Source organism: Gymnogyps californianus, chromosome 4 (assembly GCF_018139145.2).
Source record: "Gymnogyps californianus isolate 813 chromosome 4, ASM1813914v2, whole genome shotgun sequence".
NCBI classification, from domain to species: Eukaryota; Metazoa; Chordata; class Aves; order Accipitriformes; family Cathartidae; genus Gymnogyps; species Gymnogyps californianus.
In genome coordinates, this window is record NC_059474.1 from 32,232,687 (window position 1) to 32,248,186 (window position 15,500).

The 15,500-nt window shown below is 37.8% G+C and overlaps 1 long non-coding RNA gene across 1 annotated transcript; it reads right to left on the reverse strand.

The window, feature by feature from the left end:
* Positions 1 to 285: 285 nt before the first annotated feature.
* LOC127016038 (uncharacterized) lies at positions 286 to 8,563 on the reverse strand. Its single transcript, XR_007766425.1, has 3 exons — positions 8,434 to 8,563; positions 1,522 to 1,607; positions 286 to 602 (listed from the first exon to the last, which is right to left on the reverse strand). It is a non-coding gene; the product is annotated as an uncharacterized LOC127016038 (long non-coding RNA).
* Between the last annotated feature and the right edge of the window lie 6,937 nt (positions 8,564 to 15,500).

Genomic DNA, 15,500 nt, shown 5'->3' on the forward strand with positions numbered 1-15,500 from the left:
AAAAATGATACCCAGTGCTTAGCCAGCACTCTGCAAGCACTGTTTTTTGTGTCAGGACACAAAGAACATTTCCAAGACACCCACTGACACCTGACAGATAACAATAACTGGAGTAAATGTTAGACAGTACCTGACACTCCAGCTCCCAGAAATAGAACCCAACTGCTGTAACTGTTGTATAAGTAGTGTTACTTTTAATCACACAGTGGTCATTTTTACAACTTCCCTTTTTAAAGCATTTATCTACAGCTATTGAAAACAATCACCATTGCAAAAGCTATGGCAGCTTAGCATCTCTCATGCATTAACAATGCACAACATGCTCTGATCCTGTTAATCTTTTGATATTGGGTAGGCAGGTTTGTTATTTGAACACCAACCTAACAGTCCTTTGCCAGCCAACTACCACCAGTTACGTTCAACCAAAATCAGCAGTTCTGCTAGTGATAAGTAACAGGTAAGCAGGCAATTACTATTGTTCTGGCATATTCTTTAGAAAAATACATATTTGATAAATTCTGAAGGAATATCTAAACCAAGTTCTCCTCAGCATCTGCTCCACCCCTGCAAGCTTCTTGTTTCTGGCCAACACTGTAGAACACCTAGTAGAAGTCAAAGCAGAGATGTGATTCTTCCTCTCCTGCACCACAGTGAAGTATCGTAACTACTAGGCAAGAAAGTCCTCTTTCATATAGTCACTTTATTATTTCATTCCATTAGTAGTGCTTTCATGGGAAGACAGAAGCTGCTAATCATACAGATGTAATCATGGCCCACCTCCCTTGCCTTAAGAACTGCTCTACCTGCAGTTGCCACTAACCAAACATCAAGTTAAAGTGGGAATGGTTATAACCAAAGTCAAAATATAGGTTTTTATTTTCCATCTACAGAAACAAAAGAAGTAGCTCTTACCAAGAACAGTGTCATAGTCTTTAGAGAGAGATCATAAAAGACAAAGTCATGAATAACTTAAAAATGAATTTTTTTCCTTCTAACAATGCAATACTTGTTTCTTGCCTTTCAGATGACATCCCTTCATACTGTTGTGCTCTGCAGAACAATAGAGCCAGTTGTAGAAATGAAATGAGTCACAAATAACATGTGACTTGGGGCATGTAAGGCAGAACTGACTATATCACTTTGTCTCAGCTGCCAAAGGGTGTGACAAAATCATGTTCATTAACTGCTTGAATTCAAAATTTTGCTGTGATCTGAACATACTTTTTCTTTTTAAAGTAAGACGTTATGTAACATGCAAAGTTGCTTATAACTTATCAGTACTAACTTACAGTTTGGTTAGCCCTAATGATTTCATGATACAAGACACTGTTCATGTATTGATTAATCGCCTCATAACATGGAGGTGACAAATCTCCCTGCTAGAGAAGCATGTAAAGATTAGTTCCTCCATGTAAAACCAGGTTGGCTGTTACAGCAACACAGTTTTGTGATTCAAGATATATTAATCTTAAACTGGAACTGCATTTCTTGTTCTCTCCTAGAGCTCTGATCACTACGTACCTACATAGGTGTGCAAGTAGCTGGAAACCTTTTTTATTGCATTTTCTTCCTTGCTGACCTTCTTCCTCCTCTTTCAGTAAGTCACCCTGTAAGTAAAAGTCGTAACTAAACTGGAGTATTTTTTCTCGTCGGTTGTGGTTAAAAGGTTAAATATCATCTTCCAAATCTTTCTAGGCTCACTCCCCTTAAGTGTCAGAGCACATGTCTATTATACACTGTCCCTTACACAGTGGCAGCCTGAGGCATTCCCACTCATATTAGATACTGGATTAGAAAAAACCAACAAAAAAAGATAAATATTTTTGTCTAACTAGTAAATTGGAAACTAAGTGCTCTAGATCAGGAAAAAGGAAGAAAGTAGTTTCAGCAGAAATTAAATATCTAAAGGGAAATTTGTGTTCCCAGTCAAGCCATGCCTATATGAAGCTTCCATTGCTCTCAGTCAAGATTTCTATCCCAAGTTCAATAATCTGTGAGCAACAATGCTCACAACTGTTTCTCCCAGTACTACCAGATTATTAAAATCTTAAATTCTTAAAATCCTTCTGAGATTGACTCTAAACAGTTGAGGATGAGTGCTGTTAAGTGATCTACCAAACACAGGTATTCTTTCTTCCTCAAAGAATTCTAGCACAGTACTTCTCTGTCAAAGTGGCAAAGCACAGATGGTCCCACACCAAAGCTTTTGCAGAGCGGCTCTGTCAGTCAAGGTTCAGCTGAATTTGAAGAGATGTATGTACACCTATTCCCCCAGCTCTAGTTAAAAAGAGATAGTTGTGTTGAAAAGGTATTCTTGTGAAGTTGTACCAGAAGATGTCTGGAAGTCGTCTGTCATCATTGTCATCTTACCATGCTGACAATATGAGAAATCACCATGCTTGTTGCCTTCTTGTCTTCAAGTTAAACTTCTAACTTCATAATGTTTCCTCAGCCAAAATAAACCAGTTTAAGTTATCAAAAGTCTCAAGGCTCAGATTTAACCACCAAATAATGCAGAAAAGAATTCTCCATGATTCAGACATGAATGCACAACCGAAAGCCTTTCAGTTCAAGCTGCACAAATTGTGATAGTGAGGAGGTCACCTTCTAAGCTCCAGTAACGAGTTGCATGCTCTTTGCCACCTCCTGCTGTTAAATACAGTAGTAAGACACTAAGCTAATGTGTTACATTTTACAGGCTGGGTGGTCTGGGAGCATCCAGAGTGAGTTACTCAGCTGGTAGGCACTTTCTAAGCTGCATTAACGCGCTTCGGTAAGACTATATGACCATATTCAAGCTCTCAGAAAGAACATAGTTCTTTATGACAAAGATTATTTCAATTTATATTTTTCATATTATCCACCAAGCATGTAAGTCTTTTTACAAATAAGAAATATTTGCATTTATTACTACAAACCTTACCCTCAGGAAATTTCACATGTAACTAAATGCCTAGAACAAAGCAGCTGGTAAGTTAGATACATAAATATGTATAGTCCAAGAGATCAATAAAAAGGATTATTTCTACTGAAGTTTGTTTCAACATCACTTTCAGCAGATACAGGTACAAACATATGACTTTACTGTATTAGAAGGAAACAAATACTTCCAAGATGCTCCTGCATATTGGTGTTCATGGAACTTGCAGTTGAGATTCATTGCAGGAGAGCCTTAAAAACATTTTCTTGCAAAACAGCATTTTGGTCACTAACTTAAAAAGCTTCAGAAGCAAAATAACATAACTCCATTTAGTTTGGCAAATCACACCAACTTATATCAGACATTATTCTGATAAAATGATATTACGTACATTTTATTCCACTAAGACCCTGGAAAATGAAAAACATCAGAAGAGTCAATATTTCTTGGCTGACAAGAGTATAGTAATTCATAAAATACAGAGGTGGCCAGAAAAAAAATCAGTATCATCTATAAAGAAAATATCAACATAGAAAGTTATGAAGCTCTAGGTTATGATTCCTTAATGAAGGCTCAAGGCTTGTATTGAATTACTAGATATAGCATTGAAGTGCGACAGCTTAGAAAAAATCAGCTGGGAGCTATTAGTCCTTTGTTGTCATGTGTGTCTCCCCCTCCTCCCCCCCAGTTTCTCTGCACAGCTCTCCCCTCTAGATGAGATTAGGTTAACTATATAGGCCAAACTCTAAGAGTGTATTTGTTTACAAGCACTGTTATTTAAGAAATAGATACTCAAGTTTCTTCAGAAGTAGAAATGCTTTAGTTACTGATTCATGCTTGTTTTAATGCTTAAGCATCTGCTCTAATGGTACTCTGATGACAAGTCACTTAAACTATATTTAAAACCTAAGAAACAGCAGAACATGTGTGCCAGTCTCACTTTCTCCGGGTGGCAGCAGTCAGTCAATCACAGGCAAAAAGAAAAGAGAAATGATGAATTTCAGAAGGGAGACCTATACTTTTGCTGTGGCTAGGAGCAGGGACAGAATTGTTTCATACTATAGGATGAATCAGTAACAGCTCCTGACTCCTCATGTGGCAGGCAGGGGGGAAGAATGAAAAGGAAACCCCTTTCCTCCCCTCCCAAACAGATTTAGCTGTCCCCACCTTTCTTATATGTTGCAGACCACTTCCAAGTAACTCGCGTATTGTTACTGGCATGGAAGCATTTCAAAAGCTGAGTTGACAATAGTGTTAAGAGCCTCAAACAAGAAAGTAGAACAGTGACATCGAGTGGCAAGATCCCTGCAACACACTTCTGTAAGTCCCTGTTAGAAACTTCTTCAGCAGCCCATTTAAGGCCTCTAAAACTTTTAATTCTTGACTCTAACCTATTCATATTTAAAGCAGGATGCATAAAGTGGAAACACTGTTTTTTGTCTTATTTGTGCTTGAATCTTCAATGTTTCATTGGAAAGTATTTGTAAATGAAGTTAAGAAAAAAAAAAGAAAAAACAACATAACCACGGTTCACAGCGGCAACAGGCTTAACAAACAACTTTAAAAAGACCAAGACTAGAACCTAGCCAGTTTTTGAAGCATTTATAAAGCCTTCTCTTCTGAAGACATCGTAACATCTCTGAAGTTGTAGAAAAGTCCTGTGTAGTGGTAAAAAAAGTACATGTAAGCCACTTGTATATTCTCCCAAATCCTCCTTCCCTCTTAGGAAGCTACCAATGAGTTGAAGTTCAGGAGAGTTTAATTATTCTATTTAAGTGTACTCCCTTTCAGTCCTGGAGAAGAGTTGTCTTTGAGTGACACTTACATCACTATAATAGAACTTTAAAGTTCGTGAATGATGTTTATCATTGTTGTAAGCTTGGTCTTAAAACTCATGCACACACTGAACCATTTTACAAAGACTGTCCTGTTCTTTAAACAGTTTTGCCTGTAAAACAAGATACAGGTTTACTATTTTTTAGTCTGGTTTTTTTTCTAGGAAATATTCCATAGAGTTAACTGCTTCTAGTCTTCTGTTAGATATGTAGCCACTGTGCCAAGAGCCATATTTCTGGCTTGAAATCTCCTAGGACATCATGATATTCAGCTAATACCCAGGTGGGTAGTTAGTGACAGAAGAAAGATGGTTTATACTTCCTAGGACTGCAGCATCATACTGTGCCCAAGGAATGGTAACGCGTAAGGGACTTTTATTATTTGACAGCACAGGAGATGAAAGGGTTTTATTAATTAAGTTCAGATGTCCTGGGCAAGCTATTTTCTGGGTAGTTCACAGCATGCACACAGCTGGATTTTGAGCGCTGAGAAAACCGTATTTGCTAGTGAGGAATCTTCTTCTCTCCCTAGTATCACCACACTTATTAGCTGCAAAGTCTAAAGTTTGATCTGTGCTTTCTGGAGAGCATGTACACAAGCCATTTTAAGGAAAGAACAAAAAATGGGCTTAAAAAATAAAATAAAGGAGTACTTCACTGATAGCTTTCTGAACAGCAACTGGGACAGGGGAGAAAAGTGAAAGCTGAAATAGGTTAATGAGGGTGTGACATTAGGAGACACATGACATGTCTTTACCTTCATGCTAGAATGCCTATTTCATTCATTGCATTATGGGATGCTATGTCTTTCCTATTTGTCAGTATAATCCAAGACAGAGAATTACTTTTCAAGAATTCACATACAGCATGAAACAAATAAAATATTTCTGTGTCCCAACCAGCTATACTGTGTATATATAGAGAGTTATTTCTTCTCTACAGTGCTATTTTCTCCTAAGAATCAGAAAGCCATTTACTGTGTAGTCACCTGTGTTTCTCACATCCCTACGATTTTCCGTGGAAGTGCTAGTTAGTACTGCCTTCCCCTAGCTTGCTGTTGAAGAAGGAAGGCTTCCAAGTCTGAGACAATGACAAGCTTCATTTAATTTCCTATTTGTTCTGTCAAATTAATCAGAAGATAGACAGAGAAAAGAATCTTACTTCATCCTGCTTCTCCTAGGTTTCTGTAGCCCAAGAAACCTGCAGAAGAAAAAAAACTAAACCAATTCATGAAAAACAGCCTGTATTTAATTTTCTCCTGTCATTTCATCTTGTCATGCTAGGGAGCTGCCAAGCCAAATACCACAGGCAGAAGGGACAATACTCTTGTTCAGAAATGAAGATACTCTCTGAGAATAAAGTGTGTTTTAAGAACTTGTTGCTAAAATGAGCTTGGTAAAGGAATATTTACTGCTTCTCAACTCCAGAGTTATTTGTCTTCCACACAAATAATACACTTTACACATAAATCCTTTGGCTTTCAAATTAGTGTCTACTTGAAAATGAACATTAGATGCTTGTGTTAACAATAGTATTTTCAAAACAGTGGTTAAACAGTTTGGTTTGCACAGTATTTCTGATTAAGTATTAAAAGAAGCTAGCAATTCTAACAAGTTACAATCTAAAATGAGCTAGGCGTGCTCTGTATGCAAGAAGTTTGAGCAGTGTTGTGTACATTAAGCAAATTATATCTTCAAACAAGACATGAAAAAACACTGAAGACTTTCTTAACGCTTTTTTATAGAAGCTTTTCCAAACAACAAGGTTAAAGCTTCCAGGGTAACAGTTCTTTACAAAACTAAACCATTTTATTTTTTTCTATTTATTCTCAGGAGTTTCAGTGCCTAAAGGTACAATTCACTCATCTCCAAAATCCATACCATAAAAACTTTGAGTATTTTGTCATTAAGAAATCACAAGGTCTGTGCACAGGATGCGACAATCATTTTACACTGACGTTTTTGGTCCATTAGTTTTTGCAAAGCAGATACCAAATGTTAGTTGTGCCATATGGGCCAGCTGTTTCCTCTCTGTATTCCAATCTGAAGCATTGTATATGCATGGCAAGACTTGTGCATACTACACGTACAGTGTTCTATTTTGTCCCAAACTTCATCCTTCTTGGAACTTTTCTCACAGCAGCCTACGCAGTGGGAAGCCAGCTGGAAGCAACCAGAATTAAGTTTGACCTCCCAGCCCCTTACAGATTTCCCATGACATTTTTGCTATACTAAAGTTTTTTTCCTTTACACAAGCCAGAATCACTTTTGGACAACTGTCAACAACACAGCACCGGAACATGGATCACAGATAGTCATTAATAAAGGGCTGACAGAAACATATTCAAAATCTCACCTTCAGGAAGGGATAACATCCTACAGTCTGCTACCTTTAAAACCTGCAATAAGCTGCTGAAATACTTAAAAAATAACGATATCTGCTCTTATTATAGCATTTATCAAATAATATCCCTTATTTCTTACAACAGTCAGAAATAGTGTACAGAGGTGGGAAGGAACTAGATGTAGTTCAGGACTGTGGCAGTTTTTTTAGTATGGCAAAATCCAAAGCTCAAGCAGAATTCAGCCCTGAACTACAGGCATTAAGATCCAATTCTGATGAACACAACTCCTTTTTAGTAAAGTGTTGCATGAAAAGAAGTGCATTTCACACACAGAAAGCCTTAATTTACCTCTATTACAGAACAGCAATATTATTTTGAATTTCATTCATTTACATTAAGAGCAATATGTTGTTCTCAAAAACTAGGAAGACTGATCTTGCAAATAAAAACCCTGAACCCATATATCTCCAATAAGTAGTTAGGTTTTTTTGTTTTGTTTTATCCTTTTACTATGTTAAAAATATGAACAGAATATGGAGTACAGGGATTGTCTAACATGAGCTTATTTCTAGTCTTTCAGGCACTTGTCACACATTTTTGGTGAATTGCTTCCTTCTTTCTAGGATTAGAGCTCTCCAGCAGGAGCTGTTTCTGTCTACTCAGGTTACTCGTATCGCAATATCATGGCAGGAATTTATGTTATCAGCTGCTGCTTCTCACCTCAAGAGCAGCCCTTCTCTTCTGGCTTCATCTCCTTTACAGCTGCCAAAAATTGGGTGCTGCTTTGGCCAAGTACTTACTGCTTACTAGCTAGTTGAGTGGCAGTTTGAGAGTGAAAGAGAAGGAAACTTGAATTCGTGTTTCCCCCCCCCCCGCCCCCCCGACCTCGCCAAGTAGAGTATTTACAGTCACTCAAGTTTCTTATAGGTTGATAATTTCACTAGTTTTCAGGAATAAAAATTGGCATTCCCTACTATTTGGCAGGCAGTGGAATGAGGTGGCTGCCACTTTACTCATAAAGGTAACAGTTCAGCTGTAGTTTGATCTTGTCTTAACATTATCCAGAAGATTGATAACTAAGCAGTGCCATGCAAGGAAGCATCCACAGAGCAGAACTCCTAGTCTTATCACTGAAAGTATGGGGAAATATATTTAAATGAGCACACTTCTCTGAAGGCACAAGATCGTAGTTTGTGTTCATTATTTCACCATCTCAGAGTGATTAAGTGTCTCGGCAGCCTCCAATATAATTCTTGTAATATTAAAAAAACCACCACATAAGTTGCCATAATTTTAACAGCTAGCACATCTAGATTTGTGGAAAGACAACTCACCATAAGGTACATCTCATGACAGCTGGACACTGCAAAGCCAAGCATTTCCCTTAGCAGCCACTCTTCAACAACAGTTTTCCTTCCCCTGAAGCCAGTTGAGCCATTGCTGACTTCTGACACTGTGGTTTTTCACATGCAGAAAGCCTGAAGTTTGACACCAGGTCTTCAACCTTGGATTCAGAGTTCAATAACTTCATTTCACTCTCCTCAGAGCCCTCAAAAAGACTTTTACATAATTTTCCCAGTATTTAATACAGGGAAAATCCACATTTGTGTTCAAATTCAGAGGTGCTCTCACAGCTAAGGTGTACCCTCCCATGGGCCTTATAGTTTATCATCTGAACTACATCCAGGAAATACACCTGCTCAGAAATGCCTCTCCATACAACCTTATCACTATTACAAATATTATTATCATTCCTGCAACCTACCATAACATTATTATTAATAACAACAATAGAGATAAAATAAAAAAACCCCAAACCCTCTCATCTTTCCTCAACACTCCTACCTTTTAAGGGAACTCAGAGCTTTGCTTACTCCTAAAGCCTTTTATTAGTGACTACTCACGGCTGGGACCCATCTTTAATTGGACCTGGCAGCTTTCCAGGTGCAAGGAGCTCACAAACTGTTTAATTGTTTGGGGGTCTGGTTAACTCTTCCAAGGTCAGGGATGTTTGCATCCTCCTCTCCCAAGGCTTTATAGCAAATTTTCTTGTGTTGCTTTCAGCCTGGCTAGATGAAATTTTCTGTGCAGAGAATATATTTGCAACAATTTCACAGTGTAATTACAGAAACTTAAACCAGAAAGTATTAAGGACCAACTGTTTTGCAGAATAGAAGGGGGGGGGGGGGGGAAGTCCCCAATGTTGTAATATTAACTGTGTTGAAAAAGAAAGACTAGTTTGTAATCTATATCAATGTGTTCCAGAAATTCAAGCATGGTTTAAAATTCAAAACAAGCAAATAATAAAAAACTCTACGAAACAATACATAAATAATATATATGGAAAAATTTCAAATTATGGAAATTATTCCAGAAAATAAGGTCATATTTTTAAAGATACCATAAAATAACTAATTGCAGGTTATTTACGTGAAATATGTTACTGTGTAAATATTTGTTTTGCTTTGGCTATTGGGTAACAACTTCTTTACAACCTGTTTTATACTGCATCATTTTATAGATTTCAGAAGAGCTATTTTGTTTTGCCCTATTCTAAATGTGAGCAGAATCATGCTCTTTTCTTTCACTCAGTTTTACACATTGTCCTTTTGCTGTTTTCTAGTTCTCAGCCCATTCGATCAGACATCTATTCTCACTCACAAAAAAGAAAAACATCTGTTCAGTGGCTGGTTTTCTCATTAGCAATAAATAAGTGCTGTATCTGCATCTTTCTTGATATAAGAAGGGGAATGGTTATTCTTTTCTGCTTACTTTTCTTTTGTAGATTTTCTCTATTCATTGCTGAATTTTCAGTACTCCATTATTAATGCAATACTGATATGAAGTTTTGGTACCAGGCCAAGCTAAATTGTGTGCCCTTATTGTATTATTTCTTTATTTTTTTTAGCTTTGGCTAACGATTTCATAAATGGTTAATTGCCTCAGCATCAGCTTTAGTATTATGGTTTATGTACAACCTAGATCCAGTAGAACAAGTAAAATGAAAGCTCTAGACACCTTCCCATAGGCACAGCGAAATAACTGAAAACATTTAATGTGTTCTGTCATTCATCATCATCCACCAGCCTGTCTGGAATATAACAAATAAGGCTGCTGCTTCTTGCATTGATTTTTTTTTTCCTAACTGCAGCATCTTTCCTCCTGTTGTGTGCAGCAAAACCAGATAAATGTCCTGCTGCACCTGATCTGACTTATGGGAGCCTAGTAGTTCTCAATTCTCTTCAAAGGTACATTCAGAGCTCTGTAACGCTTCTCTTCACTTAGGTTAATGTGCTACATCTACATTGTCACTATTATCCTGAGCTCCACCATCAACTGTGTTAGCTCTGCAGCTTGACATGAACGTGAATTTGTGCACTAGGGAGACCTTCCTTGTTCTTGTCAAGCACATTTGTTACCTTCTGGCATACTGTTTCAGCAAACGTAGCCTGCAATGACAGGGACCATTAGGTCTGTACTTAAACTTTGGTGACATAAAAGAATGAAAACCTCAACGTATCAATCTTTTCACCGTACTGGGAAAGACTATAGGACCAAAAAATAAAAAAAGGTCTGAGTTATTATCAATGAAGTCTAGACTTCACACTCAGGAATCCTGAATTTCTGCATTGTTTTAAGGAAATCTGAAGTAATCCACTCAACCTGGAACTACGTCCTGTTTGGATCAGGTGATGGGATTCATCTTGGGACTGGCTGTTCTTCAGAAGACTGTGGGAATAATTTCAGCCAGCTGTCTGCAACAGCAGTTCTGCCTCTTGCGGGAAAAAAATTATTTCCCTTTTTCTCTTTCTCCTCAGGGAATCCTAAGAATTCCCCTGGGTATTTACAACAGATGTTATAAATATTAACAACTCATATCAACAGAAAGAAAAAGAATACTACAAATATACACAAGTATCTACAGTACTGCAAACTAAAATCACTCAAACATTCTCTTTCACAGAAAAATTTTAAGAAAATATCCTACAATTCACTTTGCTGAAATTCTTATTTATGGAAAGAAACAAAAAAAAAAGTTGTAAGATCTTATTTAGCTGTTCCTAAACCTTTTAGATTTAATTTTTGAAAAAACTTGAAGAATCCTGCAATTCTCTTCTAGATGAACTTGAATGCTACTGTCTCTCTCAGAAATGCATGCTACTTCATACACTGTAAAAGATAAAAATGGCCACACCTCATATGTGATTGACATCTAAGTTATGCTCCCTAATATATTGTCTCTATATCATTGCATTTCTGATTACGTGAGGAAATTTGATACAGTTATCTGACCAATGTCACAGGCATTACCTGTCACACGACTAAAAGTGAATATCAAGGAGTCTGGTGGCATTGAGGAGCTAAAGGAAGCATACAACTAGGTAATAAAGCACTCATTTTGTATTTTTTAGCACATTTCCATTGTCTTTTTGTTCCCCATAATTCTTTCTTCTTCCTGTGAGGAAAAAGAAAAGATGTAAGTTGCGCAGTAAATCCTGCTGAAACAGAATTGTTTGTGAGAGTACCTTTGTCACTGAGCTATGTCTTAGAACCTTTTGGTCTCTCCTGGGTGTACTTCATAGGTGGTTACATATTAGTTTCTAGGTGAAACTCTGTAGTTCAACAACTGGAATGTGAGATATCAGAAATGTAGCCCCTTTTTGTGCTGATCCACATTCACAGGATATTTGTACTTATCTGCCATCTGTGTTAAGAAGGCTGTGATCAGGCTGTTGATTAAAATCACTCAAAAGAGACCTCTTTTAAATGGGCAGAAATCTGTTTCTACTCAAGACAGTCCTTTCTGTACAGGTTTGTTCCCTCAGTTTCTCCAAAGAGTCCTTCCAGGATCTCTGCCTGTTCAATACCTCATTTTCTTTCCACATCATCTTGTAAAAAATAAACCTTCTTGCTGGTAGAGTGCCTTCTCTATGTGACATTTCCAGTTTAGGGTCACCTGGTGATAACATGATCACTCTTCCTCTTTCCCAAGACTAGTATACTTTAAGTTTGCTTCCCTCCAGTATTTAGGCTGTCATCTTTAGGAATGGTAAACCTTGCAAGCTTGGAGAGAGCAAAGGCTTGTCTACCCTTCCCAACTAATGGCACAGCCATTGTAACCTTGATTCTTTTGAAGCTGTTTACATGTCTTTGCTGCTTATCTGTCCTTACTGCCTTTCTCTGGATGTTTGTTTTCCATTAGCTGCCACCTTTGAACCACGTTCTGACAGCCATACTTGTTTGTAGCAAACAGATAAACTGATGGGGAACATGATGTTTATAAAAATGGGATCCATAACTACTGCATTCTTCAAACTCTCCTACAAAATAGTTTCCGTAATTACAACTCAAGATTTCTCTACTTTTTAATTTCTTTTACATGGCAATGTACAGAATGATGTACTTCATTTTTGTGGTTCTATCAGTTGGTGTTCCTTCTGCTGCCTTTGTTCGTCAAATTCTTCATAATTTTGCTCTGCACAGAGTTGGAAATGTCTTTTTGTTTCCTGCAAGTGTCTGAGGTTTCTGCAGTACTGTTTGTTATTCTACTGACTTCACTTGTTCTTTCAGGCTGTTATATTTAAGACTGATGAGGCATTCATTCTCAGTCAAGAAGCTTTTTAAAAGTACACTGAGTTGTATAGATAAATTAATTACTACAATTAAATGCTTGTATATGTTTAGGAATGATTGTTGACTTTCCCCCCTAAGCACATTGTCTTTAATCAAAGACTGTAGAAGTGAAAATAATCAATTACTTTCTGCCTACTTCTACTAAAAATATCCTCATTTCTCAAATAGGTTAGCTGACTGACTACAAGATAATTTACTGTGCACACAATGGGTAAGCAGAGAAGAGCCACAAACTCACACTGGAAGAGGAGGTCTGTGGTAATTTCAGATAATGTTTCCTCAAATATAAAAAAGAGCTCATAAAATAAGAAATTAATAGAGTTTGTTTACACTGTTAGATTGCTAGCTCCTTTAATTTGTAGCAAGCACAGCTATGTCCCTGAATGTGACTGCCATCACAACTCACAAGGCATGTCTCTCTGTAGCAGACTTTTAAATGCATTTAGAATATGAGGCTATTTTAATAATAGCCTGAAAGGTAGATTATCTTAGGAGTTACTCTGTGCTACTGCTGCTAGGTTGTCTGAAACTAGTGTCAGAATTTCTGCTCTAAATTGCAGTGTGGACATGCCTTCAGTACGGAAAATACTATCTGCAAAGAATGTCAAAGAAAAAAAAGTCTTTTTAATATAAATTTAACACATAGATCACCCACTAAGTGAAGAACATCGATAATCAATGGCAGTTCTAATTATACTGCTGGTGCCATTATACATATGAGTATTTTCCCTGTAACCAATCCTTTTTTAAAAGGTCAGCAGTTTTATAGAGGAGTAAACTTTAAATTTTAATACAGGCGTAGTTAACAAAAACAAAACCAACAAATCAGGGATGCAATAGAGGACATTTGCTTAAATATTATTACAATTGTAAATTCAATAAGATAAAATGTGATGATATATCATCTCTCTCTGGACTAAAGCTGCATCTGTACCTTCTGAGTGCAAAAAGAAGTTATAACAACTTCTAACTAAGCTGACAACTCTTACTGCTACCTTTTTTTTCTCTCTTTTTTTTTTTTTTTTGGTAAGAATTACTTGGCAGCATAGTACAACCCTGTTATGTGACATTGCACTAGGGAGATGTAGTTAATGTATGTCACCTTTGCCTAGCAGATAAAAACGTATCTCAGAATACATGACAAAGACTACAGAGGAAGGCTGCTGAAGGGAGCTGATATGGTGTTATAGTACCCTTGGAAGGGACTCCTAGTAACATGCTGCAAAGATTGATGACTGAAGTCATGAATATTCACTTTGGTCCCAGGACTACTGTTTCTGAAGTGAACGTTAGGAAAGAAGATAGATGGAGGGAGAGGACAAAAGTGAAAAGAAGGACAGGAAGAACTGGAACTACAGAGTAGAAAAAGTGCACTTCTGCATGGCCTACTCCCCTTGGCAAGACAGAGAAGGAGCTGGCTCTCAGTAACCTGGCACACCTGCACTGTGCAGGGCAGGAGTATGAGTTTGGTTTCTTTAAGACAGCTGTGCTTCAGAGCCTACACCTTGACAAGACAACTATCCTGCTTTCTGTCCAGACCACGGCTGTGCAGTGCCAACAAGGAGATTTCTGCTTGGTGGGTCACTGCCTGCAGTGTTAGTTGCAAGATGTGCTGCTGACACTCAACCTACTTTCTCAGTTACATAGGATAATACACTCCATCTGCTCATAGGGTAGGACACAGACTGATGTGTTCATCTGTTCACAAAGTATGTACCAACAGCTTGAGGCTTGTTAGATTTGAACTGAACAGTAGGAGGGGCAATTAGTGTGTTCAACTCCAGGTTTTGCTCCAACATGAACTGTCTGATATTCACTGTCCTTAATTCTGAACTGAACTGTTATATTCTAACAGTAGTGTAAGGAAATATTTTTGTGGTTTTTTGTTTTGTCAGTAAGACTAAGTAGACTAACTTATTTCAACAGATTCATAACATTTGTTTTCTTACTTAGAAAACATTCTGCTATGGTGGACTGTACTGGAGATACGAAGCTTAAACACAGTCACTAGGTAAAATTATTACCTAAATTTCACTGGCACAAATACAGGGAATATGTGTTCATGACTCTCCTAAGTTGTTTCACTGTTCCTGGTAATACAAGTCATCAGAATTTTACTGAACCTTGTCACCCGTAAGCCAAAATAATGCTTGATAACATCAAGTCTCATCTGTCCTTTGAGCCAAACACTCAGATAACTCCTGCTCCTAAGGAACTGGAAAAATCTCTTCTCACTCTTTGTGTAAATCTAGTTAAAGGAGGTATGTAACAGTTGTACACTAATTACTAGTTACAGCTTAACTATCAGCATTACTTTAGAAGAACTTTTGTGTTTACTAAATCTAATAAAAAGCAGTTCTAAATTGAGGAGTTTCTCTAGGTACCTAAACATACCTTCTGGATGTGTTGCGATCCCCAGGCAGACTGTATGTATTGGGTTTACGTGACAAGGTTTTGGTAGCAGGGGGGCTACAGGGTGGCTTCTGTGAGAAGCTGCTAGAAGCTTCCCCTGTGTCTGATAGAGCCAGTGCCAGCCGGCTCCAAGATGGACCCGCCGCTGGCCAAGGCCGAGCCCATCAGCGATGGTGGTAGTGTCTCGGGGATAACATATTTAAGAAGGGGGAAAAGTTACTGGGCAGCAGCAATTGCAGTGAGAGAGAGCAGTGAGAATATGTGAAACAGAGAAACAACTCTGCAGACACCAAGGTCAGTGAAGAAGGAGGGGGAGGAGGTGCTCCAGGTGCTGGAGCAGAGATTCCCCTGCAGC